Source organism: Camelus dromedarius, unplaced genomic scaffold (assembly GCF_036321535.1).
Source record: "Camelus dromedarius isolate mCamDro1 unplaced genomic scaffold, mCamDro1.pat HAP1_SCAFFOLD_197, whole genome shotgun sequence".
NCBI classification, from domain to species: domain Eukaryota; kingdom Metazoa; phylum Chordata; class Mammalia; order Artiodactyla; family Camelidae; genus Camelus; species Camelus dromedarius.
In genome coordinates this window covers 1,189,419-1,206,167 of record NW_026989761.1, presented here as the reverse complement: position 1 = coordinate 1,206,167, position 16,749 = coordinate 1,189,419, and the positions used below count along the sequence as shown (strand labels likewise).

The 16,749-nt window shown below is 43.0% G+C and overlaps 1 protein-coding gene across 32 annotated transcripts in view; it reads right to left on the bottom strand.

Moving 5' to 3' along the window:
* Nucleotides 1-16,749, bottom strand: part of LOC135320567 (uncharacterized) — a 78,011-nt gene that overhangs the window by 48,669 nt on the left and 12,593 nt on the right. For 24 of the 32 annotated variants that reach the window (XR_010379751.1, XR_010379748.1, XR_010379750.1 and 21 more), the window contains 4 exons: nucleotides 15,275-15,818; nucleotides 7,806-7,965; nucleotides 4,522-4,752; nucleotides 4,028-4,161 (listed from right to left, as the gene is read on the bottom strand). The gene's annotated coding sequence lies outside the window, so the exon portion shown is untranslated. The other 8 variants (XR_010379761.1, XR_010379757.1, XM_064483687.1 and 5 more) reach the window with 8 other exon arrangements.

The following is a 16,749-nucleotide window of genomic DNA, read 5'->3' as shown; positions in this document are numbered from 1 at the left end:
TGTGTACAAGTCAGAAGGCAGGGGAAGCCCAAGCAAAGCCGGGGGTACAGTTTGTCCTCAGCGTCTGCACATGGCTACCGCAGCTCAGATCACATTACGCAGCTTTTGGTCTAGGCCTCCGCCCTCTGCAGAAAAGGGTCATTTCTTGTTTTCTGTTTCCAAGCACCTAGCCAGGCCCTGATGCAAAGCCAGTGCTCAAAACTGCTGAATAAAGGAATGAATAAAGGAACTGCTTCCACACCCCTCAGCAGGATATAATGCAAAGAAACACAGTAGGATCAAAAGTCCTGGATTTCAACTCCAATTTATTTGAACTCCTAAGCTGCAGAATACATGATAAGAAAACTTGCTTTGGGGAGGAGGGTACAGTTCAGTGGTAGAGCAAATGCTTAGCATGTATGAGGTCCTGGGTTGAATCCTCAGTACCTCATTTAAAAAAAAAATGAAACAAATAAATAAACCTATTTACCCCCCTCAAAAAATATTTTTTGAATTCCAAATTCAAGGAAAAAAAAACACCTTGCAATTGACACAACATTGTAAACATGAGTATACTTCAATTAAAAAAAAAATCCTTGCCTTACAAGAATATATCTGGATTATGGAAGTTTACAAGTGTAAAATGCCTAGGGTACCACCTGCATAAGAAGAAGGAACTGTACAAATTTACTATCCCTCATTTATGAGCTATATTTCCTTTGGGCGGTTTATAACATCTCAGAGCTAATTTTCTCAGATTAAAAAAAAAGAAGGAAACATTACCGGATTCTCCATACTGCTGAAGAATCAGATAAACCTATGATAGCATCTGACCCACAGAGTTTACTCAATAAATGCTTGTTGAATGAATGGACAAGCAAAGTGAATGCTGCTCCCTGCCACAGAGCATCATGATGGTACTGCCTGGAAATCCCAAGCCCACGTTTCACCCGACTCTACACTAACCATGTGTGACCTGGGCAGGCCTGTGTGTTCCTCTTAACCCCAGTTTAATCATGAATAGAAATGAGGGCAATAACACAAACCTCAAAGGGTTAGTGAGTCATTACTGAATTGTATCCCAACTTTGCAAGATGGAACCTTTAAAGAAACTTGGGCAAAAAGTCCGTAGGCCCTCTCCATATTATCTCTTACAACTACATGGGAATCTACATTATATCTCAAAATAAAAAGTCTAATTTATTAAAGAGGCTATTGAGGTTAAATGAGCTCAATGTCTCAAATAAGGAACACACAGTACAAATAGGTCAATGCCCAGCCCATGAGATACACTCAGTAAACATTCCCACTGAGCCCACTGGTCCCTCAAACTTCAGAGCACGATGAAGTGTCCTCATGGCCAGAGGCCCCTGCACCTGAAACTAACAAAGCTAATGGTCCCCACTTTCAAGAGCCCCTGCCACCACCGTAGGTCTAATTTTGTACTTGTAATTTTTTTCTATTTATTAAATAGAAAAACGTAATTGCATAGCCTTCAGGTCACCAAAAGCAGACTACAGAGATCATGATGGCAGCCCTTCTTCATGAAACAATAAAATGAAAAGCCATTTCCACAAGATCTCTGTGTAAATCTACTAGGGAACTTCATCCTGTACTGAGAGGAAGAGGACTGGGGAGGAGGGGGCAATCTGCGGCACACAGACCCATGGGCCACCTGTCCCACGATGGACTTTAGACCCAACACTCACCCTCAAGGAACTTCAAAATAGACACAGACAGAGTGCTGTGGACAAGATTTTTTTTTTTTTAAAAATCCCTGATTCTCTCGCAGGTTTTGTTTCTACCGAGAAACAAATGTCTTATGTGTATAATGTTTCACAAAAGACTTAAACTATTATCACCCCAACTTGACGCATTAAGAAACTGAGGGAGAGAGGTTTATCACATTGTGCAAGATTAGAGAGAGGCAAAAAAAAAAAAAAGATTAGACTGAGCCCACGTCAGACACTGTATTTAAACCCAAGCCCCTGTTCCAGTGCTCACACTAGAAAGTGGGATATACTGCCCCTTTCCTGCCCTCTCCCTGCAATAAATGTCTGAAGAGTCTTTTCTGTGCCACCTGGAATCACAATCACTTCAATTTTCCACAAAGAGCTATGTCATTCCTTGGAGGATGTGTCAAAATCTGTATGTTGAATGGGAGGAGAGATTTGTATATTCGGTTTCTCAAAGGAAACATGGCTTAAAAGAAACTGAAAAGCACTTTTCTAGTCTAAGTCTTCATTGTGCAGAGAAGGAAACGGAGGCTCAGAAGAGATGAGGAAAGGGTCTTATTAACAAATATTGCCTCAGCGCAGCACCAAGCCAGCCTTGGGCACTTCTGGGGGAGGATCTGGAAGGCCCAGGAGAATGAGTCTTAGAAAACGGAAAGAGAAGAAGCATACGAGGCCCCGTCTCTACACCACCATACCATGAAGTTCCACCAAATTACCCAGTATGGGTGCAGCCAACATTAAGGTGGGCTAAACAGGTTATGGAAACCTGGAAGTCTCAACCATAGTGGAAATTCCAACGTTTACTATGTTTTTTTTCCCAGTTCAAGCATCAGCTCAGTGGGCACTCTGTACCAGGCACTACATGAGGCCTGGAGTTCTCCCAAATACACAACTCTTATATCACGTGTGCAAACCACACACAGGCCCACCAGAAGGAAAATGCCCACAGATAAGGTGGAATTACTGAAACTGAAAGCAGCCAACCAGCATATATTACTAGCAAATACGGTGCTGCTAGAAATAGACTCATGGACATAGAAAGCAAACTGTGGTTAGCAGGCAGGAAAAGGGGGATTAACAGATACACATTAATAAATATAAAATAAATGACAAGGACCTACTATATAGCACAGGGAACTATATTCAATTTCTTGTAATGAGTTCTACTAAAAACAATCTAAAACATATGTAGAAACATATGCATATGTTTATAACTGAATCTCTGCTGTACATCTGAAACTAACATTCTAAATTGACTACACTTCAATAAAAAGTAATTTTAAAAAATAAGTAAAAATAAAAGCAACGCCATTTAGAAAAAATAAAAGAATACTCTGATCCCCTTAGCTGTAGGTGCTAGAGAAATCTGGTTACAAACACCAAGTCCACTGGGTCACTCCAGCACTGGCTGTCACTCTTTCTGACCATCAGAGAGTCACTTGGCTTCAGTGAGTTTATTTTCTCTTCTGTGAAAGGCTTCAGTTGCAACTAACGATGTATAGAATCTCATCATTCACAAACCCAACAATTAAAGAGGACTTCCCATGGGCCAGGCTCTGGAAATATGAAAATATAGGGTCCGAGATATATTCATGGGTAGAAGAAATTTATGCCATAAAGACATTAATTCTTCTTGCTTTGATAGACAGATTCAATACAATTCTGTTTAGATTTCCTACCAGAGTTTTTATGGGTAACAAGATAATTTATGGTCAGGAACAACCAAGAAACTTCTTTAGAACCAGCACTGGGAAGGGGTGGATAGGTCATTCATTTCCACTGGTCTTTCTGAAGTGATGAAAACGTTCTGGAATATTAATGGTTGCACCACTGTGAATATGCTAAAGCTGCTGAATTGTAGCATTTAAGTGGGTGGACTTCATGGTGTGTGAACAATATCACAATAAAGATGTTAAATGAAAAAATATTTCTTGACAATTATTTTTCCCTCTATACTACTAGTCTGCCCCACAATTTAAGAAGAACAAAAAAACCAAAACAAACCAAATTTTGCCAGGAGCTCTTTAGGACTGCAAAGTCCCTGAGTCTCCAACTCCTCTGGTGGTGCTGTTCCTGTTAACACACCCTAGCTGGGCTGGGCTAGTTAGGGACTGTAACTATCTTTTTAAGAAAGACGGCCACACGTTTCACCCTGGGAGAGGGAAGGATGGAGGATGTCACAGCCTCATGCCTTCAGCTCATTTTTAACTGAACCAAGCCTTGCTTTCAACACTGTAATCCCTCTCACTATGAAAACAGTGACATCATCAAGCACCGCCATCAAAACACGTGAAAGTGTTCAAGGTACTTACCTGGGGCAGAAACACTGAGGGAGGAGACGGAAGCTCGCTCAGCACTGACGCTCCCTTTTCCCGACTCCAACAGGAGAAGCTGGGGTTCACAGCCGGAGGCTCTCAGCCCGGGGAGCAGCGCCCACACCACTGAGCTGGTCCCCAGGTAGCGGGAAAGGGAGAGGAGGGCAGCCCCGGGGTCGCGGGTCAGGGAAAGCGGGGGGGGGGACGCGGGCTGTAGCCCCGCTCGGAGGCCAGCCCCAGCCCCAGCCCCAGCCGCCCGCCCCCGTCCGGGTCCGCAGAACCCGCCCGCCCGGGACACAGCCAGCCCAGGGGCGGGGACGGGCCGGCGGCCGAGGAGAGGCAGCCCGGGAGGAGAGGACTCGCGGGCGGGAGAGGGGAAGGGGACGCCAGCCGCGGACTGAGGGGAGCCCGGCTGGGGCGAGAGGCGGCAAGTGCACACTTGGCCCTGGACAGCTGTGGCCGGGGCGCCAGGGAAGGAGCCAAAGTCCTACCGGGCGAAAGAGCTGAGAAGCCTTTGGGGCCGATCCCCGGCTCGGAGTTGCAGCTTCCAACCCTCGGTCCAGCTGGCACACACTGCGCATGCGCAGGAGGGCCAGCGATCCTCTCTGTGTTCTGCAAGAGAAGTTGGGGAAGGGAGGGACGGAGAAGATGGGAGGAGGAGGGGAGAAGGGGAAAAGTGGAGGGAGAGACATGGACAGGAGGAGCAGAGAGAAGGCAGGGATCTGGAGTGTGGAGGAGAGTAGCAGAGATGGAGAGAAATAGTTTTAACTCTGGGGGCATCCTGAAGGAGGCAGCAGTCCTGCCTCTGCACACTTCTCTAACCCTTCAAGGCCCGCAGCTCGTATTTTAACTCCCTGGCACAGCCCTCCACCCAAGGCCTCTGCAGGACCCCTACGGGGATCACACCCGTTGCCCCCAAGCGGAGCTGGGTTTCCTTTTGCTCTGGGAACCAAGCACCCGCAGGTGTTGTCGCTCAGAACTACCTTGGAAAGAGTACATATTCCCCTTTTACACGCTGGGACACAGGCAGGCAATATATCTGCCTTACCTCCACTGTCCCAGGTGTTGTGCTGGCGGGGAGCGGGAGGTACAAGGTCAGATCCCAAAAGGAGCATACTGCCTGAGTTTTGGTGCATAGTCCCCATCCTTCCTGGGTAAACCACTCCCCACACTCGGGGAACCATCAAGGGCACACAGTATGTCCCAGGGTGTGGGATAGCTGCCCTCAATTCCAGTGCCCATCTTGCTAGGAAGATAGGAGTGTTACTGAGTCCAAATTCATTCTCCTTAATGCAGGACAGGCCAGTAAGTTGGGAGACCAGGTGTTGGGGCATGAAATAGCAACTTTCTGTAGACCTAGATGGCAAACTAATGTCCTGGAAAACCATCTCCCCAAGTCAGAATTCAGGCTCCTTTCCTACGAGCTTGGTTTTTGCAATCTTCTTGATGTAGTAATTCTTTGTTGTTAGAATCCTTTGTTCTTGCAGCTATCTACCTGGGTCAGATCCCTGTAAACCTCCAACAAAACAAACGTTATTTTCTATTAGGTAACTTGTTATCTTTATATGAATGGAAAAGTGTTAAATATCCTTAAAGGTCAGAGCATTCAAAATAGGCTCTCCTGTATATTTTAGGCTCTAGGCAACATTGTTTTACAAGCAAGATGAAGCCTAGGAGACAGAGCACAGGGTTTAGTCAAAGGAACAGATCTAATATGGAGTCAGATTTGTTCTTTTCTATTACCAGGGCAGAAGACACTTGAGGATTTAAATCCCTTTAAGTTAAAAATAAGTAATATTTTAAAGGAATTTACATACATAGGTCGGAATGTGCATAGCATATCTGGAAAACACACAAAGGTTTGTAAACAGTGGCATCTCCAGGGAGGGCTGAAAGAAGAGAGGATGAGGGAAAACTTCTTTCACTTGTGTATTTTTGTGCTCTGTTTGAAATTTTTTAACCACATGCATGTATTTCTTTTTCAGTTAAAAAAAATGTGTAATGGAGCAAAGGAGTAGCAAGCTCAGCAAATAAAGCAGCCATGGAATCACTGAGCCATCACTTTTGATTTCAGCCAGGAAGCATTTATTGACTCTCTCCTATGTGCCCAGTGCTGTTTTAAGACTTCTTTTATTTTTTTTCATAAAATAATAAAGTGCTATTCCTCACCCCTGCCCATGGCTGGTGGAAAACCAACTGAGTTTTTATTGAGTTGTTTTCCAAGAAGTAGAGATCAGTTATAAACAGAACACATCTTCAGGGCAAAACAGGCGGAGTGGTTTTCCAGCAGGCCAGATAGCTATGAAGGGTTTTCAACAGAGGCACACAGAGGCTGAGAGAGAAAGCCTCCAGGACCCTACAAAAAGCTGCCCAAACTGCCTTCTCCATGGCACTACTGAAATAGGAAAGAAAAAATCTGACTCCATTTTAGATCTGTTCCTTTGACTTTAACCCTGTGCCCTGTTTCCTAGGCTTAGTCTTGTTGGTTCTGCACCTTTTGTAAAACAATGTTGCCTAGAGCCTGAAATATACAGGAGACCCTATTCTCAAGGCTCTGACTTTGAAGGATATTAACACTTTTCTATTCACATAAAGATAACAAGTTACAGAATAGAAAACAACATTTGTTTGTTGGAGGTTTACACGGATGTGACCCAGGTGAAGAGCTGCAAGAACAAAGGATTCTAACAACAAAGAATTCATACACCAAGTTTGCAACAACCAAGCATTCCCACTTCCCATTTTTAATATAAGAAGAGCCTGAAATCTGACTTGGGGTGATGGTTCCCCAGGACATTATTCTACCATTTCTCAGCTGGCTTTCCAAATTAAAGTCGCTATTTCTTGTCCCCAAAACCTGGTCTCCTGATTTATTGGCCTGTAATGCACGAGCAGAACAAGCCTGGACTCGGAAACACACACATTGAAAGTACCCATTTGGTATATTAAATGACCTGCTTCTACTCATCTTCCTGACGTTTTATTCTCTTGACCACTCCTGCTATGTTTATGAAAAACCTGTCATGTGGACACATTTCCACCTCTAGCCACTACCCTTCCAGGTAAGAACTGATGCCAAGAAGGCAATGGAAGTTGCTAGAAGGTATTACCTGGACAAAATAGAGCAGAAGTGGGTTCTGGCTGATGTTCAGGAGCAGGCTGGAACACCTGACAAGATGTTATAAGTACGGATAGACAGCTGGGCACCAAAGGAGAAGCTTCTAAACTTCCATGAGGGACTTGTTGGATAGGAAGGAAAAGTCCCAGACTATAGCTCGGATCCCACCACGAGCTTCCTGGGCGAGTCTGGGCAAGTAATTTAAAATCTCTAGGCCCGTGCTGTCCAACATGGGAGCCACCAGCAACATGCAGGATTATGAAGTTATTCTGTAGCCAGACAGAATTATAAAAAGACATTTTATTGCAAAGGCCCAGCAGGTATAATATTTAAAAACGTTATTGGTTATCTTGACCTAACGAGATATTTTTGTATGTGTAGGTTTCTGTGGTTTGTAAGGCCTGTGACTAATGATTCCGTTACAGTGAAGTATTTTGAAATTATAAGTTACTGGACACAGTACCCTCATATCACAGTTGAAAAAAACTGATCCACATAAGCAAGGTGATCTGACTTATTAGTTATGAGCAGGGGCTCTGGGGCCAGCCTGCCTGGGTATAAATTCTCACTCTGCCTCCAGGGGGTTCTGTGTGAATCTTGGACAAATTATTGTTGTTTTTGTTGTCGTTGTTATTATTTGTGCCTCTTTTTCCTTACCTTTTAAGTAGCGAGGAATATGTAGACTCTATCTCCTACTGTGTTGGCAGGATTAAATGAGTAAACGTCTGTGCTGCCCACTTCCCTGGGTTTCAGCATTCTCCAGGCAATCAGTGCCAAACTCAGAGGCATTCTCCACTGTCTTCGTCAGTCTGGGGTGCTGTAACAAATTACCGTGGGTCGGGTGGCTTAAACAACCAGCATATTCCTTATGGTTTGGAGGCTGAGACTTTCAAGGTCAATGTATCCTTGAGAGGATTGCCAGCTCGAAGATGGCTGTCTTCCCAATATATTCATATCCCAGAGAGCAGAGAGAAGCAAGCACTCTGGGGGCTTGTATAAGAACACTAATCCCATTCATGAGGGCTCTACTCTCATGACCTCATTTTATCCTACTAATCACCTCCCAAAGGCCCCACCTCCCAATACCATCACCCTGGGAGATGGGGTTTCGACATATGGATTTTGAGGGGATGCAAACATTCAGTCCACACATCGGCTAAGTCTCCCCAACATGCAGTCATCAAACCTGTAGCTAATTTCAAAGTAATATTTATGTCTCTCTGCCCATTTCCATTCCTACATCCACTATCACTGAAGCCCTGTTACATTTTATTCCTTATTTTTCTGGTAGAGATTTAATTGATTCCTCTAACTCCAATGCTCCCCTCGCTCCAGTCTGCTTAATAGCCCTGCCAGGTAGGTCTTCCTTAAAACACCTTCCACTTCACCTGGTTGTTTTTTAGTTGTAAATGTCAGAATCCTCTCCACACCCCATCCTATACCTTTAATCCGTTACACTACGGCTCACTATGTTATTTTCCTCTTACCAATGTAAGAAATTTCCATAAGCTTAAGAGCTTAAACCAGCACAGATTTATCAGCTTATGGCTGTGGAGGTCAGAGATCCAACACAGTTCTCATTGGGCTAAATTCAAGGTAGCAGCAGGGTTCCTTCCTTCTAGAGGGTCTAGAAGAGAATGTTTCCTTGTTGTTGTTGTTTTTTTCCAGTTTCCAGAGGTCACCCACCTTCCTTAGCTTGTGCCCCACGACTTCCTCCATTTTCATGGTCAGCAGCCTTTCTGAACATTGCTCTATGGCTACACCTCCCTCTGATTTTAAACTCAGCTGGGAAATGTCCTCCATTTCAAGGACCCCTGTGATTACATTCAGCCCACCTGGACAATCCAGGCTACTCGCCCTATTGTCTCATCTCAGGATCCCCTTGTCCCATCCCATTCAGGCATTATGAATGTGGCTGTGACACTCACCTTGTGTAACATTTCCTCTCATGGGCATTTTATGGTTCAAGGCACATATGAATGACTTTTTGTTTTTCTTCCTTAGCCTTTCTACATTCAGTATGTCTGGTGAGATTATATGAATCCTTTTTATTTGTCCCCCTGCACTAATCTTTAATAATGTATCATGGGTTTAAAATGCTAACTGATAGACAATTTAGAAGACAGAAATCCTCTAAGATTTTTGTCCTAAAATATCTGTCATGCATTTTGCCATGTACAGTAACATGTCACAGGTGGCTACCCTGTGGCCGGGGAGGGACATGATTCTGCCATAACACTCCCCTCATTCTCACCAATGTGCTGATCACCTAACCAAGGACCTATGCTCCCCGCTTCGCTCACTTCCTCCTCCTTTCCATTGACTACCCTGTTCCCATCGCTTCCTTCATTCAGCACATCAGGATTTCATGACCACATTCTTCTCTAAATGGAATGGGTATCTTGAATCTAATGTCTGACAACTGTTCTTACTGTATATGCACACACTGACCTGCACATAACCCCGTCCAGCTCTTTATTTTCCTAGAATCTCCCAGAGGAATCAGTTCCATGATGATGGTGATGATGATGATGATACTGACAATGATGACAGGGACCTCTCAAGGATTCTGATAAAGAGGGAATTAATAAAGGGAGGGAATCATTGCAAAATTGCCCCAGAGACAGGCTTAAAAGTAAATAACTGCTGTAGTGTTTAATGAAATTGACTAATATTTAACTATTTTTAAAACTTTATATCACTGAATTTAAAATTTTAACGGGAATTCTCATTCACCAGTAACCAAGATTCAACTCTAGGACCAAAGTCTAAGGATTTCAATCTTCTAACAAATTGTCCACTAGCCTTTTAAACACGTGATCCTTTTAAAAAGCTTAGTGCTGGGCTGAAAATAAGCAGGATTCATATAATCTCACCAGACACAGTGAATGTGGAAAGACTAAGGAAGAAAAACAAAAAGCCATTCATAACGTCTTGAACTTCACGTTGCTCACAGGAGAAAATGTTAGCCAAGGTGAGCGTCACATCAACATGACGCCTGAGTGGGATGGGGAAGCTGATCTTCCTCATCAGACATTTATCCTGATTTGTTAGATGCCAACACAGTTTCCTCATTGGATTTGCTTCTAACAAGTATGGAAGAATTTACGTTCTACCAAAAGCAGTCTAAACATTTTCCCCTGCTGTCAGGTCTCTGGACTGAATGTCCCCACAAGAAGGACATGAATATGTTTCATAGGGAATTCTTCCTGAGAAACAACAGGATTTTCGAGGGAAGGACTGCAGGCCCCCCATGGAGGGCTGGAGGAGGGCTAGAGGGGGCACTGGAAAAACAGCAGGAGTGAGTTCAGATACTACCGCTCAGGTTGCCAAAGACAGCATTGCTATCTCTGAGGATATGACATTCTCCCAAAAGTTCCATGAGTGAAGGTACCTGTGAACACTAAGCAGGTTGTTAAGAAACAGCAGCACATAATTTGCGTCACAGCTCAATTACAGTATGTTTTGATATTTGGAAAATAATTAGCCCATTTTCCTTTGAAACTGCAGCAGTAGCAATAGAAATAAAAAAGGCTGAGCCGTCTTGGAGACAACAATCAATAAACAATTCTAAATCGGCAGGATTCCTTGACGATATGCAAGCAATGAGCTAGATGTGTGCTGCAGATACCTCTTACTGCAGGGCTCACTCCTGCAAAGCATAGAACTAGTTTTCTCAGCAGACAGAGGGAACCAAGTCAAGATTCCAAATCTTGAGAGATTTACTATATGGCAGGAAAGATCACACAAGTACATCCAGCCAAATATGAATAAATGTAATCAAATATTATCAAATGTGATTGGAGCACAGATGAAACAGAAATTCCTTTCACCTGGGATCTAGAGAGACTTCTTCAGAAAATGTGGCTTTGGAGATGGCCAAAGACATGGGTGGAAATTTGGCAGAACAGGATGTAAGGAATTTTAAAACTGATTCTAAAATTCATATAAAAATTCAAAGGATCCCAAATATCCAAAACAATTTTGAACAAGAAAAACAAAGTTGGAAGACTTGCACTATCTGATTTTCAGCCTTTTTTTTTTTTTTTTTAAACTACAGTAATCAGAAAGTATGGTGTTGGTGTAAAACAGGAAAATAGAATAATGGAGCAGAATAGAATGTTCAGAACTAAACCAACACTTATATAGACAATTGATTCTCAAAAAGGATGCAGTGGAGAAAGGATCTTTTCAACAAGTAGTGCTGGAAGAATTAGATAGTGATATGCAAAAAAAAAAAAAATGAACTTTGATCCACACCTCACAAAATATACAAAAATTAAGTCACAATGGATCATAGATCTTAATAGGAAATCTAAAACTATAAAACAGCTAGGAGAAAAACATAGGCTTAAGCTTTATGACCTTGGGTTTGGCAAATATTTCTTTGCTATGACACCAAAAGTATAATCTATTTTAAAAAGAAACTGATAGAGTGAACTTTATCAAAATGAAGACTCTTCAAAGCTGTTCTAAACACTGCTAAGCAAATGAAAAGACAAGCCTTAGACAGAAGCTATTTGCAGATCATATATCTGATAAAGGTCTCTCTTTGTATCTGATCCAGAATAAAGAGGTCTCAAAACTCAATAATAATGCAAACACCTGAATGAATGAATGAGGCCAGAAAACACACTTCAGTAAAGATATCCAGATGGATAATAAGCATATGAAAAGATGCTGATTAAAGATGCCATTAGTCATTAGAGAAATGCTTTCAAAAACCACAGTGAGATACTAGTACACATACATACAAGAATGAATACGATTAGAAAGACCGACCTTACAAAGTGCTGGTAAGGAAGTAGAGCAACCAGAGCTGATACACACCACAAGGAATTTACAATAGTACAACCATTTTGGAAAAGTCTTTAACAGTTTCTTTAAAAAAGGTAAATACCTATCTACCATATAACCCAGATATTCCTCATGTGGTGCTTTAGAAAAGAAAAGCATATGTCCATATAAAGACTTGTAACCAAATATTCACTGCAATTTTATTTATAATAGCTCAAGTTGTAAATAACCCATGCATCCATCAAGAAGTAAATGGAGAAACAAATGATGGTCTATCCAAACACTGCTCACAACAAACTCTTCAGTAAAAACTCAGCACTAAACAATACTCTGCTATAAGAAAAATAAGCTATTAATACAGCAACACAGATGACTCTCAAAATAATTACACTGAATGAAAGAAGTCAGACAACATAGAGTAGATACTGCATTAATCCATTCATACAAGGATCTTGAAAATGCAGACCAATATGTTGTGATGGAAAGCAGATCAATGGTTTCCAGGGGAAGAGATGGGGAGGGAGGGAGGGACAACAAATGGCAGGAGAGAAGCTTTGTGGGTGATGGGTATGTTCACTCTCTTGAATGTGGTCATGGTTTCTTGGGGATATACTTATGTCAAAACTTATTAGCTGTACACTTTATACGTGTGAAAATTACTTTGCCAAGTATACCTCAAAGCTGTTTTAAGAAAAAAGGCACTTCAGTCCTGATCCACCTCAGCGCCTGATTGGAGCGACATGATCAGTCCCTCACCCTGTTTGCCTAACAGGAAGGTAGAAAACCTCTCACGGAAAATAACATATGGATTTTTCATTTGCAATGTCTGCCATGTAATAAAGAATTTCAAGACATGCAACATGTCAAGACTATATAACGGATAATATGAGAATAAGAAACATTAGACAAAGGATGCAAACCCCCAGGTGATGTAGGCATCAGAGTTACCAATAAAGGCTATAAAATACTTTTAATATATTCAAGAAAATAAGGAAATTATGGGAGAATAGACAACAGGGTAAAGACTTTCACCAGAGAAATATACTGGAATGTATTTTTAAGAGAAATCAAACAGATAATCTAGAACTGAAGCCTTCAGCTCTGGAAACAGGTAAACAGAGCTAATTAGGATCCATTTTAAGTAAAACTTTCAGTAATGCCGGGTAAAATACAACAACAAATGTAACAGAGAGCTAACTATGGAAAGAGAAGTTCCCAGGTGTCAATACAAAGAGGACACTTAAAGCCCAGAGTGGTAATCTTGTGAGCTGATGCCACCACACCCTGGAGGGAAGGGGTTTTAATCTGCACATAAATAGAGATACAATGTCCATTTAGGAAAAAGGGTCCATACCAGATGTAGAAGACTCTTCCTTTATATCTATATAGTCAGAGACAGAGATGTAAAGTGGCAGCAGAGGTCACAGTGACACAGGGCCCTGGGCCAAGGAGTGTGAACACCTCTGCAAGCTGGGAAAGGTAGGAAGACGAATCCCTCCCTAGAGCCTCGGTGTGGAACGTAGCCTTGGCCACACGTTGGTTTAAGCCCACTGACAATGACTTTGCACTTCTGCACAAAAGAACAGTGAGATGATGAATGTGTATTGCTTTAAGCCACTGAGTCTGTGGTCCTTTGTTAGAACAGCAAAAGGAAAGAAACTCAGGAACCAACATGAACATGAACCCCAAGCTGCCTGCTGTGCTGGCAAGAAGTTCTTTGTCTCTGAACCTGGGGGAGTCTCCTGTCTTCTGGCAGCATCCACAAACTACCTCATGCTAACTTGAGAGCTTGCAGAGGGTTCAATCTTAACCCTGCACAGTTCTTGATATTTAGTTAATAAAAATGATGGTGTCATCATGGGTATTTTTCCATCTTTTAAATACCCTTCAGTCTTCTAATAAAGCTACCTCTAATTGAGAGACAGTGTAAATAGTTTTCAAACTTCATAATAAATAACTGTGGTTTTATTTGGTTACTTAAATTATGAGTAATAATATTCACATTAGTAAAAGTTATTAAAATCAACATTGTTTAATGAAAATATCATTTCTTTTTGCATGAACATGTATTAACTACAATAAATGTTCCATGCTTTGTTCTACGATTTACTGTTAGAGCCTTAAAGAATAATATTTTCCTCAAAAGATATTATGGCAAAGGGATTTCTTTTGGTGGAACAGTTCCTACATCAAATCTGGTGCATGGCTCAGGCCACTGGGAACCTAGAGATGATAGATATTAGGAGGCATTATAAACACAAAATGATTTTTAAAGGAATTAAACAACTGGATGTGTGAAAACAAAGAATCTGAGAATATTCTAGTGAAATAAATGTATTTTTCAGCTTAAGCAAGACACTGGGTGAATAAATCTAAAATGAAAAAACCACCCAGAGATCAGCAGTGAGTCATGCATGCAGTGTGACTGATCAAAACCAAGTTGTTTCCAAACCAGTGTGCAGGCTTGATGCCTTCATGGATCAAGTCTGTGTGGCACCAGGCCATCTCGAATACATGTTGATGAGGTATTTATAAGCCCTTCACCATCCCAGCACAAAGCCCACACATGAGCCACAAGACCATCACCTACACATCTGCAAAAGACACAGCATGGTGAATAGCACTTTTCTTGTTCAGTAGCCGGTGGCAGGGCACTGTGAGCAGACAGAGATACAGGGACACAGAGACACAGAGGCACTTCCCCTCACTCAGCTGATAACCTTCCGTGCATTCCTGGGGACAGGATTGTCATAAAATGCACCATGGATTGATCCTCCTCCTAGGAAAGGAACGGTAGGTCTGTCCTCAGGTTGGAGCAAGGGTGGCCGGAGGATCTCAGAAGAGCTGTTTCAGCACAACCAATAGAAATGTCTGCCACCGTGACCAGGAGAGACAGGTCTCCTGCCATCCCGGTAGGCACTTGGGCTCCTGACAAAAGCTGGGCTCAGTAAAGGCTTGAGTAGAAGGCACAGACCTGAGGGATGCCCCAGCAAGAGACAGGAGGTAGGGCCTGGTTTATGCTGCTCTGGGTGTATCCCAGCCTCATCCGAATACGAAATCAGAAATTTGCAAAACAGCAGAGCTGGGATGGATCATCTACTCCAGACTCCTCACATTACAGTTTAAAGGGTGGCAGCCCTGGGAGGCAAAGCAACGTGCTAAAGGCAGAGCGTGGAAGTGGCGGCGCCAGATGAAAAGCACCATGGCAACCCCGTTCAAGGCCGCTGACACTGAGGACGGGGCCAAGGTTTCCAACGAGGAGAATGAGACAGTGTAAATACTTTGTTCCCCCCAAAACCCCAAATGTTTACTAAGGCACAAAAACTCACCTTAACTAGCTCTCTTCTGAGGGGGCTCTCTTCTGTCTCCGTCTTTCTGTCTGTCTCCATTTCTCTCTCTCAGACACAAACACATACAATTTTGTGAAAGGGGACTTCCTGCCATACAAAGACAGACTTCACATCTTCAGAGAAACACTTGACAAAGCACATTTCCAATTCAAGTCTTTGTGTGAGGTCTGGGCAACTGGCTTATTTTCTAGAACAATCGGTGGTTCCAAAATCAGGAGATCATCTTCCCCAAAGGAAGAGTTCTGGTCCGTGTTGATGAAGCTGGGGGTGTCACATTTCATGAGCCCGTTAGGCTCCTTCTCTGGCCACCTGCTGCATCTGATGGCTTCCTGGAGCCGAACATCACTGTCAAGGGCTATGGTTGGGATACCAGCTTTGGCCTTGTCCATGCGGTCCACTTCATTGACGTAGCAGTGAAAGAGGGACCTAGATTCGTCATTGTGCTGCCAGAGAACCCCTTGGGCACCAGCGGTCTTCCAAAGTCCGACACAAAGCTGTTCAGTCTGAATCTCTTCTCGGGAGACTCCGCATTGCAATAAAGAAAACCAAAATAAAAGATCGCCCACACTCTAGCTCGGTGACCTGAAGACTTATAGTTTTTGATATCTGCTGAGAGCAAATCCCTGCACAGAGCATGCTGACAAGCACTGGAAGTGAGAGACATCACTTTCGAACACATACAATTACACCCAAGGCAAAAGTCTCGTGAGGGCCCTTGGACCATCCTGAAAAAACATCGCTCCCTGAGAATCCTCAATACTGGTGCATCGCACACCAGTGTTTCTCAGTGGGACACTCAGATCATCTTCATCAGAATTAGTTAAAGTGCTTCTTAAAATGCAGAATTCTGGGGTGCACACCCTCAGAGTCTCCAGAATTAGGGACCGGCAGTCTGTATTTTCATAGCCACCAAGATCACTAAACATGCTCAGATTTAGCACCGCGGTCTACATCGGGTCACCTGAGCATCGACAATGCTGTCTCATGGGGTGGGGGGGTGCCATATGTGTCAGTGTGCTGTCCTACCCACGTGTCTCCCCTGATTCTCAGAACTGACAGTGCAGTCCCATTGGGCAAGAAATACCACCATTTCACAATGCATACGCAGGGCGCCTGACTGACAGATACAATCAGTGCTAGGAAAGGGGACAAAACTCAGGTTCCTCATCGCTTGTTTCACTTACTGTGGGACAAATGATCAATTCAAGGGTAATAAATCAGTGTATGAGTGAATAACATGACTCTCGTTAGTCCCACGAGTGCCTGGAAGAGCGAGCCTGGGCACACTGAGAATCATAACAGCCCATCTACTTAATTGTCATCCTCCCCAGATTTATGTAAAGGTTACTTCCACCCAGGCAGTGACCCCTGAAGGGCAAGAATGATGTCTGAACACACTCTCAAATCCAGAACAGAACCTGACAACAATTAGGCTCTGGGGTCTGTGTTTAGCG